This window comes from Piliocolobus tephrosceles, chromosome 12, assembly GCF_002776525.5.
Source record: "Piliocolobus tephrosceles isolate RC106 chromosome 12, ASM277652v3, whole genome shotgun sequence".
In the NCBI taxonomy this organism is placed as follows: Eukaryota; Metazoa; Chordata; class Mammalia; order Primates; family Cercopithecidae; genus Piliocolobus; species Piliocolobus tephrosceles.
Genome location: NC_045445.1, coordinates 98940877 through 98956212, shown reverse-complemented (window position 1 = coordinate 98956212; position 15336 = coordinate 98940877). Strand labels below are relative to the sequence as shown.

The window sequence follows — 15336 nt, the reverse complement described above, 5'->3', positions numbered from 1 at the left end:
AAGTCAGACTTTAAAAAAAAAAAAAAAAAAAAAAGCGCTGATTCGTGATCTCCCCCTGCTGGTGAGAATGGTGGGGTCAGTCCGGCCGCCTCTCGTACCGGTTAGGCTGCGGTGCGTTTCTGTGGAAGCTTTTCCGTTATTCTGAGGCAGTTGGGCTGAGGCGGTTGGTCCCCTCTCCCTCCGTCCCTCATCTACATTTTGATTGGCTTATTTTTGTATTGTTTTCTTTCAGTTTCCGATTGGTGGAGAACTTTCTGCTAAAGCTTTTGTTCCAGTCCGTCTGTGGCGTGTTAAAGGTACAACGTGTATTGTCAGTCGTGACGAGAGCTTTTTGCCTTGTATATTGATTATGTATTATAAATATAGATATATATCCTGTGTCAGGCTAGAGATGTGGGAGGAAAACTGGCTGAAGGAACTAGCCTTTAATTAGTTTATTTCCTCCCTGTCAAACCGATAAACTTGTCTGGAACATCTGACGGAATAACCTTTAAAAAGTACTTCAGGGCGACCGTGGTGGCTCGCGCCTGTAATCGCAGCACTTTGGGAGGCCGGGGCGGGTGGATCACCTGAACTCAGGAATTCGAGACCAGCTTGGTCACTATGGCGAAACCCCGTCTCTACTAAAAAGACAAAAATTAGCTGGTTGTGATGGTGGGAGGCTGAGGTGGAAGAATCGCTTGAAACTGGGAGGCGGCGGTTGCAGTGAGCCAAGATGGCGACACTGTACTCCAGCCTGGATGACAGAGCAAGACTGTCTCAAAAGAAAAAAAAAAAAAAATTAAATATACTATTACTGGGTGACAAAATCTTTATCCTGCCCTGCAGATAGTATATCAGTGAATTAATGTTTTAAACATTATAGTTGGGCGCCGTGGCTGCAGCAGGGGGATGGCTTGAACTGGGAGGTGAAGGTTGCAGTGAGCTAAGATGGCGCCACTGCACTCCAGCCTGGGTGACAGAGCAAGACTCTGTCTCAAAAGAAAAAAAAAACTTAAATATACTATTACTTGGTGACAAAATCTTTATCCTACCCTGCAGATAGTATATCAGTGAATTAATGTTTTAAACATTATAGCTGGGCGCCGTGGCTGCGGCAGGGGGATGGCTTGAACTGGGAGGTGACGGTTGCAGCGAGCTAAGATGGCGCCACTGCACTCCAGCCTGGGTGACAAAGTGAGACTCTTGTCTCAAAAGAAAAAAAAAAAATTAAATAGCCAGGCGTGGTGGCTCACGCCTGTAGTCCCAGCACTCTGGGAGGCTGAGGCGGGTGGATCATGAGGTCAAGAGATCGAGACCATCCTGGCCAACATGGTGAAACCCCGTCTCTATTAAAAATACAAAAATTAACTGGGCATGGTGGCATGCTTCTGTAGCTACTTGGGAGGCTGAGGCAGGAGAATCACTTGAGTCCAGGAGGCAGAGGTTGCAGTGAACCGAGATCGTGCCTCTGCATTCCAGCCTGGGCGACAGAATGAGACTCTTGGCTCAAAAGAAAAAAAAAAATTAAATAGTTGGGCACGGTGGCTCACTCCTGTAGTCCCAGTACTTTGGGAGGCTGAGGCGGGCAAATCACGAGGAAAAAAGATCGAGACCATCCTGGTCAACGTGGTGAAACTCCGTTTCTACTAAAAATACAAAAATTAGCTGGGCATAGTGGCACGTGTCTGCAGCTACTTGGGAGGCCGAGGCAGGAGAATCACTTGAGTCGGGGAGGCAGAGGTTGCAGTGAGCCGAGATCGCGCCACTGCACTCCAGCCTGGTGACAGAGCAAGACTCCATTTCAAAAAAAAAAAAAAAAACACGTAAATAAAAAATAAAAATATTAAATACACTATTACTTGGTGACAGCTGGGCGCAGCAGCTCACTCCTGTAACCACAGCACCTTCGGAGGCTGAGGCGGGAAGACAGCTTGAGGGCAGGACTTTGAGTTTGAGACAAGCCTGGGCAACATAGCAAAACTTCCGTCTCTACCAAAAAATAAATGAAATAAAATAAAATTAGCAGTGTGTTGTGGTGCACGCCTGTAGTCCCAGTTACTGGGGAGGCTGAGGTGGGAATATCACTTAAGCCTGGGAGGGGGAGGCTGTAGTGAGCCGAGATCATGCCACTGCACTCCAGCCAGGACGACAGAGCAAGACTGTCTCAAAAGAAAGAAAAAATTAAATATAGTATTACTTGGTGACAGCTGGGCACGGTGGCTCACTCTTGTAATTCCAGTACTTTGAGAGGCTGAGTCGGGAGTATTACTTGACGGCAAGAGTCTGAGTTTGAGACCAGCCTGGGCAGCACAGCAAAACCTCTGCCTCCTGGGTGAAGAGATTCTCCTGCCTCAGCCTCCTGAGTAGCTGGGATTACAGGTGCCCGCCACTACGCCTGGCTAATTTTTGTATTTTTAGTAGAGATGGGGTTTCACCATGTTGGCCGGGCTGGTCTTAAACTCCTGACCTCAAGTGATCCACCCGCCTAGGTCTCCCAACATGTTGGAATTACAGGCATGAGCCACTGAGCCTGGCCCAATACTATATTGTTAACTATAGGCGCTGTGTTGTACAGCAGATCTCTAAAATTTATTCATCTGTGTCATTTCTGATATTGCTAATTTGTGTCTTCTTTCTCTTTGTCAATCTTGCTAGAGGTTTGTTAGGTTTTTGATCTTTTCAGAGAACCAGACTTTGTTTCATTGATTTTTACTCTTGGTTTTTCTGTTTTTAATTTCATTGATTTCTGCTTTTGTTGTTATTATTTCCTACCTTATGCTTGCATTGGATTTACTTTTCTCTTCTTTTTCTGGTAGTGAGGTGGGTGCTTAGAGTATTGATTTTTGCCAAACAGAGATTTAAAAATTTTTAGCTACTAAAAAATTTCTCATCCTGTTTTGAAAGTTTTTCTTCCTTTTGCAAGATTATGGAAATATTCTTTTATAGCTTGTCTGGTATTTTCATGGTTTCATTTTTACATTCAAATCTTGGATCCATCAGTAATCTATTTTCATGTAAAAGTAAGGTAGATAATAACAGATCTTTTCTCTTAGGCTTTAATGCAGAGGTATAGGGAGGAGAAGAAAGGAGAGTTTATGAGAATGTTGTATACCTGGGAGAAGGGAAATATTGACAAATTGTGGAGTCGAAGGGCTGTCTTCTCTTTCCTCAGTATCATCTCAGAATGGTACCCAAAGAAAAGTTTAAGTCAACTGGAGGTATGCCAGCTAAGGGAAAAATACGTTAAAAAAATTTTGGAAAAATCACAACATTTACTGAATAAGCTTTTTTGTTGTTGTTGATGTGAAAAGCTAGAAAAAAATATAATGAAATTGCTTCTTTTGTGATTTTTGTGTTGCTGTTGTTTTGGTGGATAGACCTTTTCCTCTCATTACTAAAAACTTAGGGTGACTTGTGTTAATGCTACGTTTCCTTTATGTGCATCCCAGTGGGATACTTGTCTACAATGATGACCTTTACAAGAAGATACTCATTTACTTAGCAAACAGATATTTTTTCAGTTATCTATCAAGGAGGCAGATACGGGGTACTGGTCATGTTTGTTCTCTGGACTCAGACTGCTTGTGTTTAAATTCTGGCTGTAATATTTAAAACATTCATTCACTGATATACTATCTGCAGGGAATGATGAAGATTTTGTTTTGTTAGCTATGACAAGAGGTTTTTGCCTTACATATTGATTATATATTATAAATATAGAAATATAAGGTATCAAGCTGGAGATGTGGGTGGAAAACTGACTGAGGGAATGTAGCCTTTAATCAGATTTTTCTCCTCCCTGTCAAACCAACGAACTTGTCTGGAACATCTGACAAAATAACCTTTTAAAAAGTACTTGAGGCCTGGCATGGTGGCTCACACCTGTAATCCTAGCTTTGGGAGGCCAAGGCAGGTGGACTGTTTTGAGCTCAGGAATTCAAGACAAGCCTGGCCAACATGGCAATATCTCGTCTCTACTAAAAATACAAAAATTAGCCGGGCGTAGTGGCAGGCACCTGTAATCCCAGCTACTCTGGAGGCTGAAGCAGGAGAATCACTTGAAACCCAGAGGCGAAGGCTACAGTGAGCCTAGATTGCACCACTGTACTCCAGCCTGGGTGAAAGAGCAAGACTGTGTCTCAAAAGAAAAAACAAAACAAAACAAAACACAAAAACCTTAACTATAGCATTAGTTGGTGAAAAAATCTTTATCCTGCCCTGCGCATAGTATTATCAGTGAATACATGTTTTAAACATTACAGCCGGATGCGGTGGCTCACACTTGTAATTCTAGCACTTTGGGAGGCTGAGGCAGGAGGATTGCTTGAGGACAGGAGTTTGAGTTTGAGACCAGCCTGGGCAACATAGCAAAACCTCGGTCTCTACCAAACAAACAAACAAAAAAGTAGCTTGGTGTTGTGGCACGTGCCTGTAGTACCGGTTACTCAGGAGGCCGAGGTGGGAGGATCACTTGAGCATGGGAGGTTGATGCTGCAGTGAGCCCTGGTCTCACCAACTGCCCTCCAGCCACCTGTGCCTCTTGCTCTCAAGTCAGGATGATGAATCGGGGTAATGACTTCATGTGGCCACTAGGAGGTGGCAGCTGTTGGAAAACGTATTCCCATGCAGTAGAAGAACACCCTGTACAAAAGCCGTCTTGAGAAGGCATTCCTCCAATTAAAAGGGAAATTGGTGATTTCTCTTGGCAGAAGCACTCCCCATCCTAAAAACTGCATTTTTGTGTATGTCGTATTTACTGATACATTTCCTTAATATTTCCATCATGAAGATGTGTATAGGTTCAAGGAAGGCAGTAACTGTCTCTGTACAACCTAGCAGTGGCTCATGTGTTTACACACTCAGTAACTTTTGGTGATGTTGAGATGATTACGACAATAGTGATGGTGTTGATAATAAGAGTGGACTCAATCATATGTGTCTTCTGAAATTCTCAACAGTTTTATATTCACCTAGTGAGTTTATAATTCACATATCACATTCTGTCTTGTGGTGTATTTGTTTCATTGTGAGCTTTATCTTTCCAAAAACAGGACTTCTTGAAGAGAATTACTGTGTTTTACCCATTTTCACTTACCCTGCTAAGGGTAGCACAGGTTCATATATATTAGTAAATGCCTCTTCAAATCTAAGTTCCCAGATGCTAGCCAAGAGCCAACCTTTGTAAGCAGGATTTTCAAATGACAATATTCTTAGGTCTGATATATTATCTCTGTTCCACACAGATTTTGATAGGGATTGTCTTGAATCTGTAGATCAATCTGGGCAGTATTGCCATCTTAATATTGAGTAAGCTGATCAATGAACATGGGACATCTTTCCATTTATTTAGGGGTCTTTCTCTTAATGATGTTTTGTAGTTCTCGGTGTACAAGACAATGTCTATGTTGGATTACATGGATTGATTTTTCAAACTAGCCTTGCATCCCTGGGATAAATCCTACTTGGTCATGGTATATGTTAAATAATACTTTTAATATGTTGCTTAAATTTGTTTGCTAATATCTTGCTAAGAATTTTGTTTCTGTATTCACAAGGGATATTGGCCATGGAGTTTTCCTGTTTTGTATTATCTTTGGATGTTTTTGGCAACACTGTAAAAGTGTTCTCATATAAGAAGTTGAGAATTGTTCCGTTTTCTATTTTATGGAAGAGACATATGTAGAATTGCTATTAATTGTTCTTTAAATATTTTGTTTAATTCGCCAGTGAAATCATCTGGGCCTGGATATTTTTCTTTTGGGAAATTTTAAAATTAATAATTGAATTTATTTAAAACTGGGGCTATTCAAATGATGTATTTCCTACTGGGTGTGTTGTGGCAGTGTGCTTTCGAAGGAATTCATCCATTTGTTTTAAGTTGTCAAATTGATGTGTGTAGTGTTGTTTAAAGTATTCCTTTATCCTTTTTATGTCAGTAGGGTCTGTAGCAGAATCCCCTGTTTTATTTCTTTTAAAAAAACTTTTATTGAAGTATTATTAATATATTAATACAAAGAACTGCATATATTTAATGTGTACAATTTCACGAGCTTGTTCATATGTAAACACTCATGATTCCATTACCATAATCAAGGTAGTAGACGTATCCAACATCAGCCAAAGTTTGTGTTGCTTTGTTGTTGTTGTTGTTGGGTGTTTTCTTGGTAAAAACACTTAACATGATATCTACCCTCTTAACAAATTTTGAAGCGCCCAATACTGTTAACTATAGGCCCTCTGCTGTATAGCAGATCTGTAAAATTTATTAATCTATGTCATTTCTGATATTGCTAATTTGTGTCTTCTTTTTCTTTGTCAATCTTGGTAGAGGTTTGCCAGGTTTTTAATCTTTTCAAAGAACCAGACTTTGCCTCATTGATTTTTACTATTGGTTTTTCTGTTTTTAATTTCATTGATTTCTGCTTTTATCATTATTTTTTCCTAAGTTATGCTTGCATTGGATTTATTTTTCTCTTATTTTTCTAGTATTGAGGTGGGTGCCTAGAGTATTGACTTTTAAACTTTTCCTCTTTTCTAATATTAAATAGTGTTATAAATTTTCCTTTCAGATTTAGCTGTGGCCCATATATATATATGTATATATTTTAGCTGTGACCCCTGTATATATGTATATATGGGTATCATCTATTCTATATATATCATCGGTTTCTCTCCCTATGTATATGTACAATATATATTGTATTACATATAGTAGATAGTATATAATATATGATATTATATTTTATGTATAATAAAATATATAATGAAATATAATATATAATACTATATATTTATGTATGTAACATGTATATTTCATATATACAATTTAAAAATGAATATATATATTTTAAATAGAGGCAGAATGTCCCTATATTGCTCAGGGTGGTCTTGAACTCCTGGCTTCATGTGATTGTCCCCATGTTTGCCTCTCAAATTGCTGGTATTACAGGTGTGAGCCACCACACCTGACCCACAAATTTTGATGTGTTGTATTTTCGTTTTCATTTAGTTTAGTGTTTTTTTTTAATTTTGATTAAAACTTCATCTTTGATCCATGAGGTATGTTGTTTCATTTCCAAGTGTTTGGAGATTGTTCTGTTATTATTTATTTATTTATTTATTTTGAGATGGAGACTTGCTCTGTTGCCTAGGCTGGAGTGCAGTGGCACGATCTCAGCTCACTGCAAACTCTGCCTCCTGGGTTCAAACCATTCTCCTGACTCAGCCTCCCGAGTAACTGGGACTACAGGCGTCCGCCACCATGCCGGGCTAATGTTTTGTATTTTTAGTAGAGATGGGGTTTCACCGTGTTAGCCAGGATGGTCTTGATCTCCTGACCTCGTGATCCACCCGCCTCAGCCTCCCAAATTGCTGGGATTACAGGCATGAGCCATGGCGCCTGGCCCGATTGTTCTGTTATTCTTGTCACTGATTTCTAGTTTGATCCCATCGTGGTCAGAGAACATACTGTGTTATGAGTTCAATCTTTTTTATTTGCTGAGATTTGTTTTACAATTGAGGGTATCATCTATTTTGGTGAAAGTTCCATGGGCACTCGAAATGAATGTGTATTTTGTTTTTTCTTGGGAGCGGGGAGGTGTTCTATAAATGTCAATTAGATTCTGTTTGTTGCTGTTGTGGTTGAATTCTTCTATACCCTTGATGATTTCTTTATCTAGCTGGTTTTTAAAAATCAATTATTGAGATAGGGATGTTGAAGTCTCCAACTGCAAATGTGGATTTGTCTATTTCTCCTTTCAGTTCTGTCAGTCTTTGCTTCATGTATTTTGCAGATCTGTTGGTTGGTACATACACGTTTGAGATTGCTGTATCTTCTTGGTCGATTGACCCTTTTATTATTATGTAATTTTTCTGCCTGACCCTGTTAATTTACTTTGCTCTGATATTACTTTAACTGATATTAATATAGCCACTCCTGTTTGTTTAAAATTAATGTATGCATGATATATCTTTTTCCACTTTTTAATTTCTACCTGCTTATATCATTGTATTTGAAGGGGGTTTTCTTGTTGACAGTGTTTCACTGGGGTGTGCTTTTTCTTTTCTTTTCTTTCTTTTCTCTCTCTCTCTCTTTTTTTTTTTTTTTTTTTTTTTTTTTTTTTTTTTTTTTTTTTTTTTTGAGATGGAGTCTCCCTCTGTCACCCAGGCCAGAGTACAATGCGATCTCGGCTTACTGCAACCTCCACCTCCTGGGTTCAAGTGATTCTCCTGCCTCAGCCTCCTGAGTAGCTGGGAATACAGGCACGCACCACCATGTCTGGCTAATTTTTGTATTTTCAGTAGAGACGGGGTTTCACCATGTTGATGTTGGTCAGGCTGGTCTCGAATTCCTGACCTCGTGATCCACCTGCCTCAGCCTCCCAAAATGCTAGGATTACAGATATGAACCACCACACCAGGCCTTTTGTGTGTGTGTGTGTGTGTGTGTGTGTGTGTGTGTGTATGTATGTGTGTATGTGTATGTGTATGTGTGTCAGAGTCTCACTCTGTCGCCCAGGCTGGAGTGCAGTGGTGCAATCTCGGCTCAGTGCAACCTCTGCCTCCCAGGTTCAAGCAATTCTCGTGCCTCAGCCTCCCGAGTAACTGGGACTACAGGGGCAGGCCACCATGCCCAGCTAATTTTTTGTATTTTTAGTAGAGATGGGGTTTCACAATGTTAGCCAGGATGGTCTCAATCTGACCTCATGATCTGCTCACCTCGGCCACCCAAAGTGCTGGGATTGCAAGCATGAACCACTGTGCCCAGCCTGGGGTGTGCTTTTTAAAATTCACTTTCCTAATATCAGTCTTTTATTTGCTTTACTTAATTTATTTACATTTAATATGATTATTTATATGTCATACCTAAAGTTTGCCATTTTTATTTTTTTTGTTCTCTGGTTATTCCTTCTAGTTTTCATTTATATATTTTTTTTTTTTCTGCCTTCTGGTCAGTTACATGAACATCCACTATAATTCCATTTGGATGCATCTGTAGTGGTTTTGAGTGTCTCTCTTCATATGGCTTTCATAGTGGTTGCTGTGGGTATTACTCTGTGTGTGTGTGTGTGTGTGTGCGCGCGCGTGTGTGTATTTTTTGTGTATCTTCAGATTCTACTGGAGTTATCATTTCCCAGTTTGCAAGAGGTATAGAAACATTTCCTTCCTTTACATCTCTTTATCCTCCTTTATTTTTTGATATTACTGTTTTTAATATTTCCTGTACCTACAATGAGAACCACATCAGACAATGTTCTAATTTTTGCCATAACTGTCAAACATATTTGAGAAAACTCAGGATCAGAAGGAAAGTCTGTTGAATTGACCCATACTTTGCTCTTTCTATTGTTCTTTCTTCCTGATGTTTTAAGATTCCTTCTTTTATACCTTTTTTTTTTTTAATTTGTGAATTTTCTATTCTATTGGGGTAGATTTACTGGCAACAAATTCTCTTAATTTTCCTTCATCTGAGAATGTCTTGATTTTCCCTTTACTCTTGAAGGATATTTTCCCTGGATATAGAATTCTGAGTTTAGAGCTGTTTTCTTTTAGTTTTTGGAAAATATTGTGTCACCTCCTTCTGGGCTGCACAGTTTCTAATAAGAAATCTACTGTTACTCAGAAATTTTTACTTCTATTAGAAATATTTCATTCCCTTCTTTCTGCCTTCAAAGTTTTTTTCTGTGTTGTTAAGTTTCAGAAGTTTTATGATATGTTTGTTGTGTTAATTACTTTGGGTTTATCCTGTTTAGGATTTGCTTAGCATCTTCAGTCTAGATTTATCTCTCTCCCAGATTTGGGAAATTTTCAGTCTTATTTCTGAGACTTAAGTATTTTTGTGGTAAAGATTAATAGAAGTAGAATCTCTGGGTAAAAGAGTTCAAACATTTGAAATCCAATAGATATTTTCAAATAACCCTCCCAAAGTTTATGGCAGTTTTTATTTCCATTGACAGTGAATACAAATGACTGTTTACCGACCCCCTCACCAACAGAAGTTATTATCAGTATATTAAAGCTTTGTCAGTGTCCTAAACAAAAATGATCTATTGTTGTTTTAATCTGCGTTTGTTTTTAGTGAAATTGAACATATTTTCATGGTTATTGGTTGTTTGTATTTCTTTTTTAATTTTTCATCTTCTTGCCAACTTTTTTGATGGGAAGTTCATCTATTTTATTGATCATAGAGTTCTCGTTGTACATTTTTTCTTATACTTTAAGTTCTAGGATACATGTGCAGATGGTGCAGGTTTGTTACATAGGTATACACATGCCATGGTGGTTTGCTGCACCCATCAACCCATCATGTACATTAGGTATTTCTCCTAATGCTATCCCTCCCTTAGGCCCCCACCCCCTGACTGGCCCCAGTGTGTGATGTTCCCCTCACTGTGTCCATGTGTTCTCATTTTTCAACTCCCAGTTATGAGTGAGAACATGTGGTGTTTGGTTTTCTGTTCCTGTGTTAGTTTGCCTAGAATGATGGTTTCCAGCTTCATCCATGTCCCTGCAAAGGACATGAACTTATCTGTTTTTATGGCTGTATAGTATTCCATGGTATACTATATGTGCCACATTTTCTTTATCCAGTCTATCATTGATGGGCATTTGGCTTGGTTCCAAGTCTTTGCTATTGTGAATACTGCTGCAATAAACATACATGTGCATGTGTCTTTATAGTAGAATGATTTATAATCCTTTGGGTATATACCCAGTGATGGGATTGTTGGATCAAATGGTATTTCTGGTTCTAGGTCCTTGAGGAATTGCCATACTGTCTTCCACAATGGTTGAACTAATTTATACTCCCACCAAGTGTAAAAGTGTTCCTATTTCTCCACATCCTCTGCAGCATCTGTTTCCTGACTTTTTAATGATTGCCATTCTAACTGGCATGAGATGGTATCTCATTGTGATTTTGATTTGCATTTCTCTGATGACAAGTGATGATGAGCTTTTTTTCATATGTTTGTTGGCCACATAAATGTCTTCTTTTGAGAAGTGTCTGTTCATATCCTTTGCTCATTTTTTGATGGGGTTGTTTGTTTTTTTCTTGTAAATTTGTTTAAATTCTTTGTAGATTCTGTATATTAGCCCTTTGTCAGATGGATAGATTGCAAAAATTTTCTCCCATTCTGTAGGTTGCCTTTTCACTCTTACGATAGTTTATTTTGCTGTGCAGAAGTTCTTTAGTTAGATCCAATTTGTCAATTTTGGCTTTTGTTGCCATTGCTTTTGGTGTTTTAGTCATGAAGTCTTTGCCCATGGCTATATCCTGAATGGTATTGCCTAGGTTTTCTTCTAGGGTTTTTATGGTTTTAGGTCTTACATTTAAGCCTTTAATTCATCTTAATTTTTGTATAAGGTGTAAGGAAGCGGTCCAGTTACAGTTTTCTGCATATGGCTAGCCAGTTATCTCAACACCAGTTATTAAATGGGGAATCCTTTCCTCATTGCTTGTTTCCATCAGGTTTGTCAAAGATCAGATGGTTGTAGATGTGTGGCATTATTTCTGAGGACTCTGTTCTGTTTTATTGGTCTATATATCTGTTTTGGTACCAGTACCATGCTGTTGTGGTTACTGTAGCCTTGTAGTATAGTTTGAAGTCAGGTAGCGTGATGCCTCCAGCTTTGTTCTTTTTGCTTAGGATTGTCTTGGCTATCCGGGCTCTTTTTTGGGTCCATATGAAATTTAAAGTAGTTTTTTGTAATTCTGTGAAGAAAGTCAATGGTAGCTTGATGAGGATAGCACTGAATCTATAAATTACTTTGGGCAGTATGGCCATTTTTACAATATTGATTCTTCCTATCCTTGAGCATGGAATGTTTTACCATTTGTTTGTGTCCTCACTTACTTCCTTAAGCAGTGATTTGTAGTTCTCCTTGAAGAGGTCCTTCAAATCCCGTGTAAGTTGTATTCCTAGGGATTTTATTCTCTTTGTAGCCATTGTGAATGGGAGCTCATTCATGATTTGGCTCTCTGTTTGTCTCTTATTGGTGTATAGGAATGCTTGTGATTTTTGTACATTGATTCTGTATCCTCAGACTTTGCTGAAGTTGCTTATCAGCATAAGGAGATTTTGGGCTGAGACGATGGGGTTTTCTAAAGATACAGTCATGTCATCTGCAAACAGAGATAATTTTATTTCCTCTCTTCCTATTTGAATATCCTTTATTTCTTTCTCTTGCCTGATTGCCCCGGCCAGAACTTCCAATACTATGCTGAATAGGAGTGGTGAGAGAGGGCATCCTTGTCTTTTGCCGGTTTTCAAAGGGAATGTTTTCAGCGTTTGCCCATTCAGTATGATATCGGCTGTGGGTTTGTCATAAGTAGCTCTTATTATTTTGAGATACATTCTATCAATACTTAGTTTATTGAGAGTTTTTAGCATGAAGTTGTGTTAAATTTTATCGAAGACCTTTTCTGCATAATCATGTGGTTTTTGTCATTGGTTCTGTTTATGTGATGGATTACATTTATTGATTTGCCTGTGTTGAGGTGAACCATCCTTGCATCCCAGGGATGAAGCTGACTTGATCGTGGTGGATACACTTTTTGATGTGCTGCTGCATTTGGTTTGCCAGTATTTTATTGAAGATTTTTGCATCAATGTTCATCAGGGATATTGGCCTGAAATTTTCTTTTCTTGTTCTGTCTCTGACAGATTTTGTTATCAGGATGATGCTGATAACTCATAAAATGAGTTATGGAGGAGTACCTCTTTTTCTATTGTTTGGAATAGTTTCAGAAGGAATGGTATCAGCTCCTCTTTGCACCTCTGGTAGAATTTGGCTGTGAATCCATCTGGTTCTGGGCTTTTTTTGGTTGGTTGTCTATTAGTTACTGCCTCAATTTCAGAACTTGTTGTTGGTCAATTCAGGGATTCGATTTCTTCCTGGTTTAGTCTTGGGAGGGTGTATGTGTCCAGGAATGTATCCATTTATTCTAGATTTTCTAGTTTATTTGCATAGAGGTGTTTATAGTATTCTCTGATGGTAGTTTCTACTTCTGTGGGATCAGTGGTGATATCCCCTTTATTGTTTTTTATTGTGTATATTTGGTTCTTCTCTCTTTTCTTCTATATTAGTCTGGCTAGCGGTTTATCTATTTTGTTAATGTTTTCAAAAAACCAGTTCCTGTATTCTTCGATTTTTTGAAGGGGTTTTCATGTGTCTATCTCCTTCAGTTCTGCTCTGATCTTAGTTATTTCTTGTCTTCTGCTAGCTTTTGAAGTTGTTTGCTCTTGCTTCTCTAGTTCTTTTTTGTTGTTGTTGTTCTTTTTCTTTTAATTCTTTTTATTATACTTTAAGTTCTAGGGTACATGTGTACAACGTGCAGGTTTGTTACATATGTATACATGAGCCATGTTGGTGTGCTGCACCCATTAACTCGTCATTTACATTAGGTATATCTCTTAATGCTATCCCTCCCCCCTTCCGCCTCCCCACAATAGGACCCGGTGTGTGATGTTCCCCTTCCTGTGTCCAAGTGATCTCATTGTTCAATTCCCACCTATGAGTGAGAACATGCGGTATTTGGTTTTCTGTTCTTTTCATTGTGATGTTAGAGTGTTGATTTTAGGTATTTCCTGCTTTCTCCTGTGGGCATTTTAGTGCTATAAATTTCCCTCTAAACACTGCTTTAGCTGTGTCCCAGAGATTCTGGTACATTGTGTCTTTGTTCTCATTGGTTTCAAATAACTTATTTATTTCTGCTTTATTTTTGTTATTTACCCAGTAGTCATTCAGGAGCAGGGTGTTCAGTTTCCATGTGGTTGTGTGGTTTTGAGTGAGTTTATTAATCTGGAGTACTAATTTGATTGCACTGTGGTCTGAGAGACTGTTTGTTATGATATCTGTTCTTTTGCATTTGCTGAGGAGTGTTTTACTTCCAATTGTGTGGCTGATTTTATAATAAGTGTGATGTGGTACTGAGAAGAATGTATATTCTGTTGATTTGGGGTGGAGAGTTCTGTAGATGTCTATTAGGTCTGCTTGGTCCAGAGCTGAGTTCAAGTCCTGAATATCCTTGTTAATTTTCTGTCTCATTGATTTGCCTAATATTGACAGTGGGGTGTTAAAGTCTCCCACTATTCTTGTGTGGGAGTCTAAGTCTCTTTGTAGGTTTCTAAGAACTTGCTTTATGAATCTGGGTGCTCCTGTATTGGATGCTTATATATTTAGGATAGTTAGCTCTGCTTGTTGCATCGATCCCTTTACCATTATGTAATGCCCTTCTTTGTCTTTTTTTTATCTTTGTTAGTTTAAAATCTGTTTTATCGGGCCGGGCACGGTGGCTCAAGCCTGTAATCCCAGCACTTTGGGAGGCCGAGACGGGCGGATCACGAGGTCAGGAGATCGAGACCATCCTGGCTAACACGGTGAAACCCCGTCTCTACTAAAAAAATACAAAAACTAGCCAGGCGTGGTGGCCAGCGCCTGTAGTCCCAGCTACTCGGGAGGCTGAGGCAGGAGAATGGCGTGAACCTGGGAGGCGGAGCTTGCAGTGAGCTGAGATCTGGCCACTGTACTCCAGCCTGGGTGACAGCGAGACTCCGTCTCAAAAAAAAAAAAAAAAAAAAAAATAAAATAAAATCTGTTTTATCAGAGACTAGGTTTGCAACCCCTGCTTTTTTTTTTGAATTTAATTTTCTTGGTTAATATTCCTTCATCCCTTTGTTTTGAGTCTATGTGTGTCTTTGCACGTGTGATGGGTTTCCTGAATACAGCACACCGATGGGTCTTGACTCTTTATCCAATTTGCCAATCTGTGTCTTTTAGTTGGGGCATTTAGCCCATTTACATTTAAAGTTAATATTGTTATATGTGAATTTGATCCTGTCATTATGATACTAGCTGGTTATTTTGCCTGTTAGTTGATGCAGTTTCTTCATAGTGTCAATGTTCTTTACAATTTGGTATATTTTTGCAGTGGCTGGTACTGGTTTTTCCTTTCCATATTTAGTGCTTCCTTCAGGAGCTCTTGTAAGGCAGGCCTGGTGGTGACAAAAATCTCTTAGCATTTACTTATCTGTAAAGGATTTTATTTCTCCTTCACTTATGAAGCTTAGTTTGGCTGTACATGAAATTCTGGGCTGAAAATTCTTGTCTTCAAGAATGTTGAATATTGGCCCTCACTCTCTTCTGGCCTATAGGGTTTCTGCAGAGAGATCCGCTGTTAGTCTGATGGGCTTCTCTTTGTGGGCAACCCGACCTTTCTCTGGCTGCCCTTAACATTTTTTTCCTTCATCTCAACCTTGGTGAATCTGACGATTATGTGTCTTGGGGTTGCTCTTCTCAAGGAGTATCTTTGTGGTGTTCTCTATATTTCCTGAATTTTAATGTTGGCCTCTC

General features: G+C 39.0%; 1 protein-coding gene across 1 annotated transcript in view; it reads left to right on the top strand.

Moving 5' to 3' along the window:
- The first annotated feature begins 235 nt into the window (after nucleotides 1-235).
- The window catches only part of CCNB3 (cyclin B3), an 84324-nt gene continuing 69223 nt past the window's right edge, over nucleotides 236-15336 (top strand). Inside the window, exon 1 of the mRNA XM_026449789.1 lies at nucleotides 236-296. The gene's annotated coding sequence lies outside the window, so the exon portion shown is untranslated. The remainder of the gene's footprint in view (nucleotides 297-15336) is intronic.